Source organism: Bombus fervidus, chromosome 3 (assembly GCF_041682495.2).
Source record: "Bombus fervidus isolate BK054 chromosome 3, iyBomFerv1, whole genome shotgun sequence".
In the NCBI taxonomy this organism is placed as follows: domain Eukaryota; kingdom Metazoa; phylum Arthropoda; class Insecta; order Hymenoptera; family Apidae; genus Bombus; species Bombus fervidus.
Window position 1 is genome coordinate 631,166 of NC_091519.1, and position 14,615 is coordinate 645,780.

Genomic DNA, 14,615 nt, shown 5'->3' on the forward strand with positions numbered 1-14,615 from the left:
CGTTAGAATGCTTTCTACAGGGTTGGAATGCTTTTCACACAGCTGAAATGCTTTCGACAGAGTTGGAATAACTTTGTACAGAGTTAGGATCTTATGTACATGGTTGGCATGCTTTCTACAGGGTTGGAATTTTTTCGGCAGTTTTGGAATACCTTTGTACAGATTTAGAATGTTATGTACAGAGTTGGAGTGCTTTCTACAGGGTTGGAACGCTTTCTACAGGGATAGAATGGTTTCGACAGAGTTGGAATACCTTTGTACAGGGTTGGAATGCTTTCTACACAATTGGAATACCCTTGTACACGGTTGGAATGCTTTCTACAGGGTTGGAATGGTTTCTACAGGGTTGGAATACCTTTGTACAGAGTTGGAATGCTTTCTACAGTGTTGGAATTCTTTCGATAGAGTTGGAATACCTTTGTACAGAGTTGGAATACCTTTGCACAGAGTTGGAATGCATCTACAGAGTTGGAATGCTTTCTACAGGGTTGGAGTGCTTTCGACAGAGTTGGAATACCTTTGTACAGGGTTGGAATGCATTCTACAGAGTTGGAATACCCTTGTTCAGAGTTGGAAAGATTTCTACAGGGTTGGAATGCTTTCTACAGGGTTGGAATGCTTTCGACAGAGTTGGAATACCTTTGTACAGGGTTGGAATACCTTTGTACAGGGTTGGAATGCTTTCTACAGGGTTGGAATTCTTTCTACAGGGCTGGAATACCTTTGTACAGGGTTGGGATGCCTTCTACAGGGTTGGAATTCTTTCTACAGGGTTGGTATACCTTTGTACAGGGTTGGAATGCTGTCTACAGAGTTGGAATACCCTTGTACAGGGTTGGAATGCTTTCTACAGGGTTTTAATGCTTTCTACAGGGTTGGAATGCTTTCTACAGGGCTGGAATGGTTTCGACAGATTTGGAATACCTTTGTACAGGGTTGGAATGCTTTCTACAGAGTTGGAATACCCTTGTACAGGGTTGGAATGCTTTCTACAGGGTTTTAATGCTTTCTACAGGGTTGGAATGCTTTCTACAGGGTTGGAATTTTTTCGGCAGGGTTGGAATACCTTTGTACAGAGTTAGAATGTTATGTACAGAGTTGGTGTGCTTTCTACAGGGTTGGAACGCTTTCTACAGGGTTAGAATGGTTTCGACAGATTTGGAATACCTTTGTACAGGGTTGGAATGCTTTCTACAGAGTTGGAATACCCTTGTACAGGGTTGGAATGCTTTCTACAGGGTTTTAATGCTTTCTACAGGGTTGGAATGCTTTCTACAGGGTTGGAATGCTATCTACAGGGTTGGAATGCTTTCTACAGGGTTGGAATGCTTTCTACAGGGTTGGAATGCTTTCTACAGGGTTGGAATGCTTTCTACAGGGTTGGAATGCTTTCTACAGTGTTGGAATGCCTTCTACAGGGTTGGAATGCTTTCGATAGAGTTGGAACACCTTTGTACAGAGTTGGAATACCTTTGTACAGAGTTGGAATGCTTTCTACAGAGATGGAATGCTTTGTACAGAGTTGGAATGCTTTGTACAGATTTAGAATGCTTTCTACAGGGTTGGAATGCTTTTCACACAGCTGAAATGCTTTCGACAGAGTTGGAATAACTTTGTACAGAGTTAGGATCTTATGTACATGGTTGGAATGCTTTCTACAGGGTTAGAATGGTTTCGACAGATTTGGAATACCTTTGTACAGGGTTGGAATGCTTTCTACAGATTTGGAATACCCTTGTACAGGGTTGGAATGCTTTCTACAGGGTGGGAATGCTTTCGACAGGGTTGGAATGCTTTCGACAGAGTTGGAATACCTTTGTACAGAGTTGGAATAACTTTGTACAGGGTAGGAATACTTTCTACAGGGTTGAAATACTTTCTACAGGGGTGGAATACATTCTACAGGGTTGGAATGCTTTCTAGAGGGTTGGAATGCTTTCTACAGGGTTGGAATACTTTCTAGAGGGTTGGAATGCTTTCTACAGTGTTGGAATGCTTTCTACAGGGTTGGAATGCTTTGGACAGAATTGGAATACCTTTGTACAGAGTTGGAATGCTTTCTACAGAGTTGGAATACCTTTGTACAGAGTTGGAATGCTTTCTCACAGGTTTGGAATACATTTGTACAGAGTTGGAATGCTTTCTACAGGGTTGGAATGCTTTCGACAGAGTTGGAATACCTTTGTACAGAGTCAGAATGCTTTCTACAGGGTTGGAATGCTTTTGACAGAATTGGAATACCTTTGTACAGAGTTGGAATTCTTTCTACAGGGTTGGAATACCTTTGTACAGAGTTGGAATGCTTTCTACAGGGTTGGAATGCTTTCTACAGGGTTGTAATGCTTTCGACAGAGGTGGAATACCTTTGTACAGGGTCGGAACAGCTTTGTACAGGGTGGGAATACTTTTTACAGGGTTGGAATGCTTTCTACAGGGTTGGAATGCTTTCTACAGGGTTGGAATACTTTCTACAGGGTTGGAATGCTTTGGACAGAGTTGGAATACCTTTGTACAGAGTTGGAATGCTTTCTACAGGGTTGGAATACCTTTGTACAGAGTTCGAATGCTTTCGACAGGGTTGGAATGCTTTCGACAGGGTTGGAATGCTTTCGACAGGGTTGGAATACTTTCTACAGGGTTGGAATGCTTTCTAGAGGGTTGGAATGCTTCCTAGAGGGTTGGAATGCTTTCGACAGGGTTGGAATGCTTTCGACAGAGATGGAATACCTTTGTTCAGAGTTGGAAAGCTTTCTACAGGGTTGGAATACTTCCTACAGCGTTAGAATGCTTTCTACAGGGTTGGAATGCTTTTCACACAGCTGAAATGCTTTCGACAGAGTTGGAATACCTTTGTACAGAGTTAGGATCTTATGTACATGGTTGGAATGCTTTCTACAGGGTTGGAATTTTTTCGGCAGGGTTGGAATACCTTTGTACAGATTTAGAATGTTATGTACAGAGTTGGAGTGCTTTCTACAGGGTTGGATCGCTTTCTACAGGGATAGAATGGTTTCGACAGAGTTGGAATACCTTTGTACAGGGTTGGAATGCTTTCTACAGAATTGGAATACCCTTGTACACGGTTGGAATGCTTTCTACAGGGTTGGAATGGTTTCTACAGGGTTGGAATACCTTTGTACAGAGTTGGAATGCTTTCTACAGTGTTGGAATTCTTTCGATAGAGTTGGAATACCTTTGTACAGAGTTGGAATACCTTTGCACAGAGTTGGAATGCATCTACAGAGTTGGAATGCTTTCTACAGGGTTGGAGTGCTTTCGACAGAGTTGGAATACCTTTGTACAGGGTTGGAATGCATTCTACAGAGTTGGAATACCCTTGTTCAGAGTTGGAAAGATTTCTACAGAGTTGGAAAGCTTTCTACAGGGTTGGAATGCTTTCGACAGAGTTGGAATACCTTTGTACAGGGTTGGAATACCTTTGTACAGGGTTGGAATGCTTTCTACAGGGTTGGAATTCTTTCTACAGGGCTGGAAAACCTTTGTACAGGGTTGGGATGCCTTCTACAGGGTTGGAATTCTTTCTACAGGGTTGGAATGCTTCCGAAAGAGTTGGAATACCTTTGTACAGGGTTGGAATGCTTTCTACAGGGTTGGAATGCTTCCTACAGGGTTGGAATGCTTTCTACAGGGTTGGAATGCTTTCTACAGGGTTGGAATGCTATCTACAGGGTTGGAATGCTTTCGACAGAGTTGGAATACCTTTGTACAGAGTTGGAATTTTTCGGCAGGGTTGGTATACCTTTGTACAGGGTTGGAATGCTTTCTACAGAGTTGGAATACCCTTGTACAGGGTTGGAATGCTTTCTACAGGGTTTTAATGCTTTCTACAGGGTTGGAATGCTTTCTACAGGGTTGGAATTTTTCGGCAGGGTTGGAATGCTTTCTACAGGGTTGGAATTTTTCGGCAGGGTTGGTATACCTTTGTACAGGGTTGGAATGCTTTCTACAGAGTTGGAATACCCTTGTACAGGGTTGGAATGCTTTCTACAGGGTTTTAATGCTTTCTACAGGGTTGGAATGCTTTCTACAGGGTTGGAATGGTTTTGACAGATTTGGAATACCTTTGTACAGGGTTGGAATGCTTTCTACAGAGTTGGAATACCCTTGTACAGGGTTGGAATGCTTTCTACAGGGTTTTAATGCGTTCTACAGGGTTGGAATGCTTTCTACAGGGTTGGAATTTTTTCGGCAGGGTTGGAATACCTTTGTACAGAGTTAGAATGTTATGTACAGAGTTGGAGTGCTTTCGACAGGGTTGGAACGCTTTCTACAGGGTTAGAATGGTTTCGACAGATTTGGAATACCTTTGTACAGGGTTGGAATGCTTTCTACAGAGTTGGAATACCCTTGTACAGTGTTGGAATGCTTTCTACAGGGTTTTAATGCTTTCTACAGGGTTGGAATGCTTTCTACAGGGTTGGAATGCTATCTACAGGGTTGGAATGCTTTCTAGAGGGTTGGAATGCTTTCTACAGGGTTGCAATGCTTTCTACAGGGTTGGAATGCTTTCTACAGGGTTGGAATGCTTTCTACAGGGTTGGAATGGTTTTGACAGATTTGGAATACCTTTGTACAGGGTTGGAATGCTTTCTACAGAGTTGGAATACCCTTGTACAGGGTTGGAATGCTTTCTACAGGGTTTTAATGCCTTCTACAGGGTTGGAATGCTTTCGATAGAGTTGGAACACCTTTGTACAGAGTTGGAATACCTTTGTACAGAGTTGGAATGCTTTCTACAGAGTTGGAATGCTTTGTACAGAGTTGGAATGCATTGTACAGAGTTGGAATGCTTTCGACAGAGTTGGAATACCTTTGTACAGAGTTGGAATAACTTTGTACAGGGTAGGAATACTTTCTACAGGGTTGAAATACTTTCTACAGGGGTGGAATACTTTGTACAGGGTTGGAATGCTTTCTAGAGGGTTGGAATGCTTTCTACAGTGTTGGAATTCTTTCGATAGAGTTGGACTACCTTTGTACAGAGTTGGAATACCTTTGTACAGAGTTGGAATAACTTTGTACAGGGTAGGAATACTTTCTACAGGGTTGGAATACTTTCTACAGGGTTGGAATACTTTGTACAGGGTTGGAATGCTTTCTAAAGGGTTGGAATGCTTTCTACAGGGTTGGAATGCGTTCGACAGGGTTGGAATGCTTTCGACAGAGTTGGAATACCTTTGTACAGAGTTGGAATAACTTTGTACAGGGTAGGAATACTTTCTACAGGGTTGAAATACTTTCTACAGGGGTGGAATACTTTCTACAGGGTTGGAATGCTTTCTAGAGGGTTGGAATGCTTTCTACAGGGTTGGAATTTTTTCGGTAGTGTTGGAATACCTTTGTACAGAGTTAGAATGTTATGTACAGAGTTGGAGTGCTTTCTACAGGGTTGGAACGCTTTCTACAGGGTTAGAATGGTTTCGACAGATTTGGAATACCTTTGTACAGGGTTGGAATGCTTTCTACAGAGTTGGAATACCTTTGTACAGAGTTGGAATGCTTTCTACAGGGTGGGAATGCTTTCTACAGAGTTGGAATACCTTTGTACAGAGTTGGAATAACTTTGTACAGGGTAGGAATACATTCTACAGGGTTGGAATACTTTCTACAGGGTTGGAATACTTTCTACAGGGTTGGAATGCTTTCTACAGGGTTGGAATGCTTTCGGCAGGGTTGGAATGCTTTCTACAGGGTTGGAATTTTTCGGCAGGGTTGGTATACCTTTGTACAGGGTTGGAATGCTTTCTACAGTGTTGGAATTCTTTCGATAGAGTTGGACTACCTTTGTACAGAGTTGGAATACCTTTGTACAGAGTTGGAATAACTTTGTACAGGGTAGGAATACTTTCTACAGGGTTGGAATACTTTCTACAGGGTTGGAATACTTTGTACAGGGTTGGAATGCTTTCTACAGGGTTGGAATGCTTTCTACAGGGTTGGAATGCGTTCGACAGGGTTGGAATGCTTTCGATAGAGTTGGAATACCTTTGTACAGAGTTGGAATAACTTTGTACAGGGTAGGAATACTTTCTACAGGGTTGAAATACTTTCTACAGGGGTGGAATACTTTCTACAGGGTTGGAATGCTTTCGACAGAGTTGGAATACCTTTGTACGGAGTCAGAATGTTATGTACAGGGTTGGAATTCTTTCTACAGAGTTGGAATACCTTTGTACAGAGTTGCAATGCTTTCGACAGGGTTGGAATGCTTTCGACAGAGTTGGAATACCTTTGTACAGAGTTGGAATGCTTTCTACTGGGTTGGAATACCTTTGTGCAGGGTCAGAATGTTATGTACAGTGTTGGAATTCTTTCTACAGAGATGGAATACCTCTGTACAGAGTTGGAATGCTTTCTACAGGGTTTTAATGCTTTCTACAGGGTTGGAATGCTTTCTACAGGGTTGGAATACCTTTGTACAGAGTTGGAATGCTTTCTACAGGGTTGGAAGACCTTTGTACAGAGTTGGAATGTTTTCTACAGGGTTGGAATGATTTCTACAGGGTTTTAATGCTTTCTACAGGGTTGGAATGCTTTCTACAGGGTTGGAATGCTTTCGACAGAGTTGGAATACCTTTGTACAGAGTCAGAATGGTATGTACAGGGTTGGAATTCTTTCTACAGTGTTGGAATACCTTTGTACAGAGTTGGAATACCTTTGTACATAGTTGGAATACCGTTGTACAGGGTTGGAACAGCTTTGTACAGCGTTGGAATACTTTCTACCGTTTTGGAATGCCTTCTAAAGGTTTCGAATGCTTTCGACAGGGTTGGAATGCTTTCGACAGAGTTGGAATACCTTTGTACAGAGTCAGAATGTTATGTACAGGGTTGGAATTCATTCTACAGAGTGGGAATACCTTTGTACAGAGTTGGAATGCTTTCTACAGGTTTGGAATACACTTGTACAGAGTTGGAATGCTTTCTACAGGGTTGGAATACTTTCTACAGGGTTGGAATGCTTTCTACAGGGTTGGAATGCTTTCTACAGGGTTGGAATGCTTTCTACAGTGTTGGAATGCTTTCTACAGGGTTGGAACAGCTTTGTACAGCGTTGGAATACTTTCTACAGTTTTGGAATGCTTTCTAAAGGTTTCGAATGCTTTCGACAGGGTTGGAATGCTTTCGACAGAGTTGGAATACCTTTGTACAGAGTCAGAATGTTATGAACAGGGTTGGAATTCTTTCTACAGAGTTGGAATACCTTTGTACAGAGTTGGAATACCTTTGTACAGGGTTGGAACAGCTTTGTACAGCGTTGGAATACTTTCTACAGTTTTGGAATGCTTTCTAAAGGTTTCGAATGCTTTCGACAGGGTTGGAATGCTTTCGACAGAGTTGGAATACCTTTGTACAGAGTCAGAATGTTATGTACAGAGTTGGAATTCATTCTACAGAGTTGGAATACCTTTGTACAGAGTTGGAATGCTTTCTACAGGTTTGGAATACATTTGTACAGAGTTGGAATGCTTTCTACAGGGTTGGAATGCTTTCGACAGGGTTGGAATACCTTTGTACAGAGTCAGAATGTTATGTACAGGGTTGGAATTCTTTCTACAGAGTTGGAATACCTTTGTACAGAGTTGGAATGCTTTCTACAGGGTTGGAATACTTTCTACAGGGTTGGAATGCTTTCTAAGGGTTGGAACAGCTTTGTACAGGGTGGGAATACTTTTTACAGGGTTGGAATGCTTTCTACAGTGTTGGAATGCTTTCTACAGTGTTGGAATACTTTCTACAGGGTTGGAATGCTTTGGACAGAGTTGGAATACCTTTGTACAGAGTTGGAATGCTTTCTACAGGGTTGGAATACCCTTGTACAGAGTTCGAATGCTTTCGACAGGGTTGGAATGCTTTCGACAGGGTTGGAATGCTTTCGACAGGGTTGGAATACTTTCTACAGGGTTGGAATGCTTTCGACAGAGATGGAATACCTTTGTTCAGAGTTGGAATGCTTTCTACAGGGTTGGAATGCTTTCGGCAGAGTTGGAATACCTTTGTACAGAGTCAGAATGTTATGTACAGGGTTGGAATTCATTCTACAGAGTTGGAATACCTTTGTACAGAGTTGGAATGCTTTCTACAGGTTTGGAATACATTTGTACAGAGTTGGGATGCCTTCTACAGGGTTGGAATGCTTTGGACAGAGTTGGAATGCTTGCTACAGCGTTGGAGTGCTTCCTACAGAGTTGGTATGCTTTCTACACAGTTGGTATGCTTTCTACAGAGTTGGAATTCCTTTGTACAGGGTTGGAATTCTTTCTACAGAGTTGGAATACCTTTGTACATAGTTGGAATGCTTTCTACAGGGTTGGAATACCTTTGTACAGAGTTGGAATGCTTTCTACAGGGTTGGAATGCTTTCTACAGGGTTTTAATGCTTTCTACAGGGTTGGAATGCTTTCTACAGGGTTGGAATTCTTTCGACAGAGTTGGAATACCTTTGTACAGTGTCAGAATGTTATGTACAGGGTTGGAATTCTTTCTACAGAGTTGGAATACCTTTGTACAGAGTTGGAATACCTTTGTACAGGGTTGGAACAGCTTTGTACAGCGTTGGAATACTTTCTACAGTTTTGGAATGCTTTCTAAAGGTTTCGAATGCTTTCGACGGGGTTGGAATGCTTTCGACAGGGTTGGAATGCTTTCGACAGAGTTGGAATACCTTTGTACAGAGTCAGAATGTTATGTACAGGGTTGGAATTCATTCTACAGAGTTGGAATACCTTTGTACAGAGTTGGAATGCTTTCTACAGGTTTGGAATACATTTGTACAGAGTTGGAATGCTTTCTACAGGGTTGGAATGCTTTCGACAGAGTTGGAATGCCTTTGTACAGAGTCAGAATGTTATGTACAGGGTTGGAATTCTTTCTACAGAGTTGGAATACCTTTGTACAGAGTTGGAATGCTTTCTACAGGGTTGGAATACTTTCTACAGGGTTGGAATGCTTTCTACAGGGATGGAATGCTTTCTACAGGGTTGGAATGCTTTCTACAGTGTTGGAATGCTTTCTACAGGGTTGGAATGCTTTGGACAGAATTGGAATACCTTTGTACAGAGTCAGAATGTTATGTACAGGGTTGGAATTCTTTCTACAGAGTTGGAATACCTTTGTACAGAGTTGGAATGCTTTCTACAGGGTTGGAATACTTTCTACAGAGTTGGAATACCTTTGTACAGGGTTGGAACAGCTTTGTACAGGGTGGGAATACTTTCTACAGGGTTGGAATGCTTTCTAGAGGGTTGGAATGCTTTCTAGAGGGTTGGAATGCTTTCTAGAGGGTTGGAATGCTATCTACAGGGTTGCAATGCTTTCTGCAGAGTTGGAATACCTTTGTACAGGGTTGGAACAGCTTTGTACAGGGTTGGAATACTTTCTACAGGGTGGGAATGCTTTCTACAGAGTTGGAATACCTTTGTACAGCGTTGGAATGCTTTCTACAGGGTTGGAATACCTTTGTACAGAGTCAGAATGTTATGTACAGTGTTGGAATTCTTTCTACAGAGTTGGAATACCTTTGTACAGAGTTGGAATGCTTTCTACAGGGTTGGAATGCTTTCTACAGGGTTGGAATGCTTTCGACAGAGTTGGAATACCTTTGTACAGAGTCAGAATGTTATGTACAGGGTTGGAATTCTTTCTACAGAGTTGGAATTCCTTTGTACAGAGTCAGAATGTTATGTACAGGGTTGGAATTCTTTCTACAGATTTGGAATACCTTTGTACAGAGTTGGAATGCTTTCTACAGGGTTGGAATGCTTTCTACAGGGTTGGAATGCTTTCGACAGAGTTGGAATACCTTTGAACAGAGTCAGAATGTTATGTACAGGGTTGGAATTCTTTCTACAGAGTTGGAATACCTTTGTACAGAGTTGGAATACCTTTGTACAGAGTTAGAATGTTATGTACGGGGTTGGAATTCTTTCTACAGATTTGGAATACCTTTGTACAGAGTTGGAATGCTTTCTACAGGTTTGGAATACCTTTGTACAGAGTTGGAATGCTTTCTACAGCGTTGGAATGCTTTCGACAGAGTTGGAATACCTTTATACAGGAATGGAACAGCTTTGTACAGAGTTGGAATGCTTTCTACAGGGTGGGAATGCTTTCGACAGGGTTTTAATGCTTTCTACAGGGTTGGAATTCTTTCTACAGAGTTGGAATACCTTTCTACAGAGTTGGAATTCTTTCTACAGGGTTGGAATACCTTTGTACAGAGTTGGAATGCTTTCTACAGGGTTGGAATGCTTTCGACAGAGTTGGAATACCTTTGTACAGAGTCAGAATGTTATGTACAGGGTTGGAATTCTTTCTACAGAGTTGGAATACCTTTGTACAGAGTTGGAATACCTTTGTACAGAGTTGGAATGCTTTCTACAGGGTTGGAATGCTTTCTACAGGGTTTTAATGCTTTCTACAGGGTTGGAATTCTTTCTACAGAGTTGGAATACCTTTCTACAGAGTTGGAATTCTTTCTACAGGGTTGGAATACCTTTGTACAGGGTTGGAACAGCTTTTAACAGAGTTGGAATACTTTCTACAGGGTTGGAATGCTTTCTAGAGGGTTGGAATGCTTTCGACAGGGTTGGAATGCTTTCGACAGGGTGGGAATGCTTTCGACAGAGTTGGAATACCATTGTACAGAGTTGGAATGCTTTCTACAGGGTTGGAATACCTTTGTACAGAGTCAGAATGTTATGTACAGGGTTGGAATTCTTTCTACAGAGTTGGAATACCTTTGTACAGAGTTGGAATACCTTTGTACAGGGTTGAAACAGTTTTTTACAGAGTTGGAATACCTTTGTACAGGTTTGGAACAGCTTTTTACAGCGTTGGAATACTTTCTACAGGGTTGGAATGCTTTCTAGAGGGTTGGAATGCTTTCTACAGGGTTGGTATGCTTTCTACAGGGTTGGAATGCTTTCTAGATTGTTGGAATGCTATCTAGAGGGTTGGAATGCTTTCTACAGAGTTGGAATACCTTTGTACAGGGTTGGAACTGCTTTGTACAAGGTTGGAATACTTTCTACAGGGTTGGAATACCTTTGTACAGAGTTGGAATGCTTTCTACAGAGTTGGAATACCTTTGTACGGGGTTGGAACTGCTTTGTACAGGGTTGGAATACTTTCTACAGGGTTGGAATACCTTTGTACAGAGTTGGAATGCTTTCTACAGTGTTGGAATTCTTCCTACAGAGTTGGAATACCTTTGTACAGAGTTGGAATGCTTTCTACAGGGTTGGAATACCTTTGTACAGAGTTGGAATGCTTTCTACAGGGTTGGAATGCTTTCTACAGGGTTTTAATGCTTTCTACAGGGTTGGAATGCTTTGGACAGGGTTGGAATACCTTTGTACAGAGTCAGAATGTTATGTACAGTGTTGGAATTCTTTCTACAGATTTGGAATACCTTTGTACAGAGTTGGAATGCTTTCTACAGGGTTGGAATGCTTTCTACAGGGTTGGAATGCTTTCTACAGGGTTGGAATGCTTTCGACAGGGTTGGAATGCTTTCGACAGAGTTGGAATACCTTTGTACAGCGTTGGAATGCTTTCTACAGGGTTGGAATACCTTTGTACAGAGTCAGAATGTTATGTACAGTGTTGGAATTCTTTCTACAGAGTTGGAATACCTTTGTACAGAGTTGGAATGCTTTCTACAGGGTTGGAATGCTTTCTACAGGGTTGGAATGCTTTCGACAGAGTTGGAATACCTTTGTACAGAGTCAGAATGTTATGTACAGGGTTGGAATTCTTTCTACAGAGTTGGAATTCCTTTGTACAGAGTCAGAATGTTATGTACAGGGTTGGAATTCTTTCTACAGATTTGGAATACCTTTGTACAGAGTTGGAATGCTTTCTACAGGGTTGGAATGCTTTCTACAGGGTTGGAATGCTTTCGACAGAGTTGGAATACCTTTGAACAGAGTCAGAATGTTATGTACAGGGTTGGAATTCTTTCTACAGAGTTGGAATACCTTTGTACAGAGTTGGAATACCTTTGTACAGAGTTAGAATGTTATGTACGGGGTTGGAATTCTTTCTACAGATTTGGAATACCTTTGTACAGAGTTGGAATGCTTTCTACAGGTTTGGAATACCTTTGTACAGAGTTGGAATGCTTTCTACAGCGTTGGAATGCTTTCGACAGAGTTGGAATACCTTTATACAGGATTGGAACAGCTTTGTACAGAGTTGGAATGCTTTCTACAGGGTGGGAATGCTTTCGACAGGGTTTTAATGCTTTCTACAGGGTTGGAATTCTTTCTACAGAGTTGGAATACCTTTCTACAGAGTTGGAATTCTTTCTACAGGGTTGGAATACCTTTGTACAGAGTTGGAATGCTTTCTACAGGGTTGGAATGCTTTCGACAGAGTTGGAATACCTTTGTACAGAGTCAGAATGTTATGTACAGGGTTGGAATTCTTTCTACAGAGTTGGAATACCTTTGTACAGAGTTGGAATACCTTTGTACAGAGTTGGAATGCTTTCTACAGGGTTGGAATGCTTTCTACAGGGTTTTAATGCTTTCTACAGGGTTGGAATTCTTTCTACAGAGTTGGAATACCTTTCTACAGAGTTGGAATTCTTTCTACAGGGTTGGAATACCTTTGTACAGGGTTGGAACAGCTTTTAACAGAGTTGGAATACTTTCTACAGGGTTGGAATGCTTTCTAGAGGGTTGGAATGCTTTCGACAGGGTTGGAATGCTTTCGACAGGGTGGGAATGCTTTCGACAGAGTTGGAATACCATTGTACAGAGTTGGAATGCTTTCTACAGGGTTGGAATACCTTTGTACAGAGTCAGAATGTTATGTACAGGGTTGGAATTCTTTCTACAGAGTTGGAATACCTTTGTACAGAGTTGGAATACCTTTGTACAGGGTTGACACAGTTTTTTACAGAGTTGGAATACCTTTGTACAGGTTTGGAACAGCTTTTTACAGCGTTGGAATACTTTCTACAGGGTTGGAATGCTTTCTAGAGGGTTGGAATGCTTTCTACAGGGTTGGTATGCTTTCTACAGGGTTGGAATGCTTTCTAGATTGTTGGAATGCTATCTAGAGGGTTGGAATGCTTTCTACAGAGTTGGAATACCTTTGTACAGGGTTGGAACTGCTTTGTACAAGGTTGGAATACTTTCTACAGGGTTGGAATACCTTTGTACAGAGTTGGAATGCTTTCTACAGAGTTGGAATACCTTTGTACGGGGTTGGAACTGCTTTGTACAGGGTTGGAATACTTTCTACAGGGTTGGAATACCTTTGTACAGAGTTGGAATGCTTTCTACAGTGTTGGAATTCTTCCTACAGAGTTGGAATACCTTTGTACAGAGTTGGAATGCTTTCTACAGGGTTGGAATACCTTTGTACAGAGTTGGAATGCTTTCTACAGGGTTGGAATGCTTTCTACAGGGTTTTAATGCTTTCTACAGGGTTGGAATGCTTTGGACAGGGTTGGAATACCTTTGTACAGAGTCAGAATGTTATGTACAGTGTTGGAATTCTTCCTACAGAGTTGGAATGCTTTCTACAGGGTTGGAATGCTTTCTACACGGTTGGAATGCTTTCGACAGAGTTGGAATACCTTTGTACAGGGTTGGAACAGCTTTGTACAGGGTGGGAATACTTTCTACAGGGTTGGAATGCTTTCTAGAGGGTTGGAATGCTTTCTAGAGGGTTGGAATGCTTTCTACAGGGTTGGAATGCTTTCGACAGGGTTGGAATACCATTGTACAGGGTTGGAATGCTTTCTACAGGGTGGGAATGCTTTCTACAGAGTTGGAATACCTTTGTACAGAGTTGGAATATCTTTGTACAGGGTAGGAATACTTTCTACAGGGTTGGAATACTTTGTACAGGGTTGGAATGCTGTCTACAGGGTTGGAATGCTTTCTACAGGGTTGGAATGCTTTCGACAGGGTTGGAATGCTTTCGACAGAGTTGGAATACCTTTATACAGGATTGGAACAGCTTTGTACAGAGTTGGAATGCTTTCTACAGGGTGGGAATGCTTTCGACAGGGTTTTAATGCTTTCTACAGGGTTGGAATTCTTTCTACAGAGTTGGAATACCTTTCTACAGAGTTGGAATTCTTTCTACAGGGTTGGAATACCTTTGTACAGAGTTGGAATACCTTTGTACAGAGTTGGAATGCTTTCTACAGGGTTGGATTGCTTTCTACAGGGTTTTAATGCTTTCTACAGGGTTGGAATTCTTTCTACAGAGTTGGAATACCTTTCTACAGAGTTGGAATTCTTTCTACAGGGTTGGAATACCTTTGTACAGGGTTGGAACAGCTTTTAACAGAGTTGGAATACTTTCTACAGGGTTGGAATGCTTTCTAGAGGGTTGGAATGCTTTCGACAGGGTTGGAATGCTTTCGACAGGGTGGGAATGCTTTCGACAGAGTTGGAATACCATTGTACAGAGTTGGAATGCTTTCTACAGGGTTGGAATACCTTTGTACAGAGTCAGAATGTTATGTACAGGGTTGGAATTCTTTCTACAGAGTTGGAATACCTTTGTACAGAGTTGGAATACCTTTGTACAGGGTTGAAACAGTTTTTTACAGAGTTGGAATACCTTTG